Genomic DNA, 5000 nt, shown 5'->3' on the forward strand with positions numbered 1-5000 from the left:
GAGTTTTGGCCCCAAATTTTGTGGACGTGATCCTTCTATTTTTGTTGGCATGCACAAAAAAATTCAGCTAAAAACTCGAAGCGGAGAAGATTTCGCGACCGTTTGAAAAAAGTGTCCCCGTTTCAGACACTTCAACGGCTACTGGCAGCAAACCTGTAAAATCTCAAACGCTCTTTAAGGGGGTGTGAGTTCTCAGAGGTTTGATGAGGGATAGGGGGCCAACACAAGGGCCAAGCACCAGCACCCATCGCACGTCATGTGCGCACACCCCCCCGGCCCCCCTCCCAATCGCCGGAACCCCAATGCCGCCGGTCAGGTTCTCCGGCGGTACTCCGGCGATGCTCCGGCGATGCTCCGGCGATGCTGTCCCGAGTGAAAAAAATGCGGCACCAGCACATGCTGGAGCCAAGCATGGGCACCGTGGCTCAAAATCGAACTTCGGCCAAGGCCTCGACCATCAATGGCACATGATGACGCATGGTGATGGCACATGCATCGACCATCATCGGCATAGGCTGCCCTTCGGTACGGGCACTTGCCTCGACCGCCATCGGCACAAGCTGGGCCCTGGTGTGGGTTGTTGCCCCGATCACCAGCGGCACATGCTGAGCCTTGGTGCGGGCGGTTGCCTCGAGCACCATCCGCAGACCCTGGGCCCTGGTGCGGCCGGTTGCCCCGATAACCATCGGCACACGCTGGGCCCTGGAGCGGCCGGTTGCCTCGATCACCATCGGCAAAAGCTGGGCCCTGGTGGGGGCGCTTGCCTCGACCACCATCGGCACACGCTGGGCACTGGTGCGGGCGCTTGCCTCGACCACCATCGGCACACGCTTGGCCCTGGTGCGGGCGGTTGCCCCCAGCACCATCGGCACACGTTGGGCCCTGGTGCGGGCGCTTGCCTCGACCACCATCGGCACACGCTGGGCCCTGGTGCGGGCGCTTGCCTCGACCACCATCGGCACACGCTGGGCCCTGGTGCGGCAGGTTGCCTCGACCACCATCGGCACACGCTGGGCCCTGGTGCGGCAGGTTGCCTCGACCACCATCGGCACACGCTGGGCCCTGGTGCGGGCGCTTGCCTCGACCACCATCGGCACACGCTGGGCCCTGGTGCGGCAGGTTGCCTCGAGCACCATCGGCACACGCTGGGCCCTGGTGCGGTCGGTTGCCTCGATCACCATCGGCACACGCTGGGCCCTGGTGCGGGCGGTTGCCTCGACCACCATCGGCACACGCTGGGCCCTGGTGCGGCAGCTTGCCTCGAGCACCATCGGCACACGCTCGGCCCTGGTGAGGTCGGTTGCCTCGAGCACCATCGGCACACGCTGGGCCCTGGTGCGGGCGCTTGCCTCGACCACCATCGGCACACGCTGGGCCCTGGTGCGGTCGGTTGCCTCGAGCACCATCGGCACACGCTGGGCCCTGGTGCGGGCGCTTGCCTCGACCACCATCGGCACACGCTGGGCCCTGGTGCGGTCGGTTGCCTCGAGCACCATCGGCACACGCTGGGCCCTGGTGCGGGCGGTTGCCTCGACCACCATCGGCACACGCTGGGCCCTGGTGCGGGCGGTTGCCTCGACCACCATCGGCACACGCTGGGCCCTGGTGCGGGCGCTTGCCTCGACCACCATCGGCACACGCTCGGCCCTGGTGCGGTCGGTTGCCTCGAGCACCATCGGCACACGCTGGGCCCTGGTGCGGGCGGTTGCCTCGACCACCATCGGCACACGCTGGGCCCTGGTGCGGGCGCTTGCCTCGACCACCATCGGCACACGCTCGGCCCTGGTGCGGTCGGTTGCCTCGAGCACCATCGGCACACGCTGGGCCCTGGTGCGGCAGGTTGCCTCGAGCACCATCGGCACACGCTGGGCCCTGGTGCGGTCGGTTGCCTCGATCACCATCGGCACACGCTGGGCCCTGGTGCGGGCGGTTGCCTCGACCACCATCGGCACACGCTGGGCCCTGGTGCGGCAGCTTGCCTCGAGCACCATCGGCACACGCTCGGCCCTGGTGCGGTCGGTTGCCTCGAGCACCATCGGCACACGCTGGGCCCTGGTGCGGGCGCTTGCCTCGACCACCATCGGCACACGCTGGGCCCTGGTGCGGTCGGTTGCCTCGAGCACCATCGGCACACGCTGGGCCCTGGTGCGGGCGGTTGCCTCGACCACCATCGGCACACGCTGGACCCTGGTGCGGGCGGTTGCCTCGACCACCATCGGCACACGCTGGGCCCTGGTGCGGGCGCTTGCCTCGACCACCATCGGCACACGCTCGGCCCTGGTGCGGTCGGTTGCCTCGAGCACCATCGGCACACGCTGGGCCCTGGTGCGGCAGGTTGCCTCGACCACCATCGGCACACGCTGGGCCCTGGTGCGGTCGGTTGCCTCGATCACCATCGGCACACGCTGGGCCCTGGTGCGGGCGGTTGCCTCGACCACCATCGGCACACGCTGGGCCCTGGTGCGGCAGCTTGCCTCGAGCACCATCGGCACACGCTGGGCCCTGGTGCGGTCGGTTGCCTCGAGCACCATCGGCACACGCTGGGCCCTGGTGCGGGCGCTTGCCTCGACCACCATCGGCACACGCTCCGCCCTGGTGCGGTCGGTTGCCTCGAGCACCATCGGCACACGCTGGGCCCTGGTGCGGCAGGTTGCCTCGACCACCATCGGCACACGCTGGGCCCTGGTGCGGGCGGTTGCCTCGACCACCATCGGCACACGCTGGGCCCTGGTGCGGGCGGTTGCCTCGACCACCATCGGCACACGCTGGGCCCTGGTGCGGGCGCTTGCCTCGACCACCATCGGCACACGCTGGGCCCTGGTGCGGCAGGTTGCCTCGAGCACCATCGGCACACGCTGGGCCCTGGTGCGGCAGGTTACCTCGAGCACCATCGGCACACGCTGGGCCCTGGTGCGGCAGGTTGCCTCGACCACCATCGGCACACGCTGGGCCCTGGTGCGGGCGCTTGCCTCGAGCACCATCGGCACACGCTCGGCCCTGGTGCGGTCGGTTGCCTCGAGCACCATCGGCACACGCTGGGCCCTGGTGCGGCAGGTTGCCTCGACCACCATCGGCACACGCTGGGCCCTGGTGAGGGCGCTTGCCTCGACCACCATCGGCACACGCTCGGCCCTGGTGCGGTCGGTTGCCTCGAGCACCATCGGCACACGCTGGGCCCTGGTGCGGGCGCTTGCCTCGAGCACCATCGGCACACGCTCGGCCCTGGTGCGGTCGGTTGCCTCGAGCACCATCGGCACACGCTGGGCCCTGGTGCGGCAGGTTGCCTCGACCACCATCGGCACACGCTGGGCCCTGGTGCGGGCGCTTGCCTCGACCACCATCGGCACACGCTCGGCCCTGGTGCGGCAGGTTGCCTCGAGCACCATCGGCACACGCTGGGCCCTGGTGCGGGCGGTTGCCTCGACCACCATCGGCACACGCTGGGCCCTGGTGCGGGCGCTTGCCTCGACCACCATCGGCACACGCTGGGCCCTGGTGCGGCAGGTTGCCTCGAGCACCATCGGCACACGCTGGGCCCTGGTGCGGCAGGTTGCCTCGAGCACCATCGGCACACGCTGGGCCCTGGTGCGGTCGGTTGCCTCGAGCACCATCGGCACACGCTGGGCGCTGGTGCGGGCGCTTGCCTCGACCACCATCGGCACACGCTGGGCCCTGGTGCGGCAGGTTGCCTCGATCACCATCGGCACACGCTGGGCCCTGGTGCGACAGGTTGCCTCGAGCACCATCGGCACACTATCGGCCCTGGTGCGGGCGGTTGCCTCGACCACCATCGGCACACGCTGGGCCCTGGTGCGGGCGCTTGCCTCGGGCACCATCGGCACACGCTGGGCCCTGGTGCGGGCGGTTGCCTCGAGCACCATCGGCACACGCTGGGCCCTGGTGGGTTTAGGCACATCTTCAAATTTTTGCCGTGCCAATGCCATTTTTATGGCTTGTAAATTCATACAATGGTCCCCTAAGCCTTCACGTGAAGTTTCGTTGGAAGATGACTCGTTTTCTATTTTTCACGATTTTCGAAACTTTTTGCGGTTCGGGATTTTTTAAAATTTTTTTATAAGGATTTTTGGCCCCAAATTTTGTAGGCATGATCCTTCTATTTTTGTTGGCATGCACAAAAAAATTCAGCTAAAAACTCGAAGTAGAGAAGATTTTGTGACCGTTTGAAAAAAGTGTCCCCATTTCAGACACTTTAACGGCTACTGGTAGCAAACCTGTAAAATCTCAAATGCTCTTTAAGGGGGTGTGAATTCTCAGAGGTTTGATGAGGGATAGGGGGCCAACACAAGGCCAAGTACCAGCACCCATCGCACATCATGTGCGCACACCCCCCCGGCCCCCCTCCCAATCGCCGGAACCCCAATGCCGCCGGTCAGGTTCTCCGGCGGTACTCCGGCGATGCTCCGGCGATGCTCCGGCGATGCTGTCCCGAGTGAAAAAAATGCGGCACCAGCACATGCTGGAGCCAAGCATGGGCACCGTGGCTCAAAATCGAACTTCGGCCAAGGCCTCGACCATCAATGGCACATGATGACGCATGGTGATGGCACATGCATCGACCATCATCGGCATAGGCTGCCCTTCGGTACGGGCACTTGCCTCGACCGCCATCGGCACAAGCTGGGCCCTGGTGTGGGTTGTTGCCTCGATCACAATCGGCACATGCTGAGCCTTGGTGCGGGCGGTTGCCTCGAGCACCATCGGCAGACCCTGGGCCCTGGTGCGGCCGGTTGCCCCGATAACCATCGGCACACGCTGGGCCCTGGGGCGGGCGCTTGCCCCCAGCACCATCGGCACACGCTGGGCCCTGGTGCGGGCGCTTGCCCCGAACACCATCGGCACAAGCCGGCCCTTGGTGCGGGCTCCTGGCTCGACCACCATCGGCACACGCTGGGCCCTGGTGCGGGCGGTTGCCTCGAACACCATCGGCACACGCCGGCCCTTGGTGCGGCCGGTTGCCTCGACCACCATCGGCACACGCT

This window comes from Durio zibethinus, unplaced genomic scaffold, assembly GCF_047325235.1.
Source record: "Durio zibethinus cultivar Kanyao isolate XHJ-2024 unplaced genomic scaffold, ASM4732523v1 HiC_scaffold_391, whole genome shotgun sequence".
Lineage (NCBI taxonomy): Eukaryota > Viridiplantae > Streptophyta > Magnoliopsida > Malvales > Malvaceae > Durio > Durio zibethinus.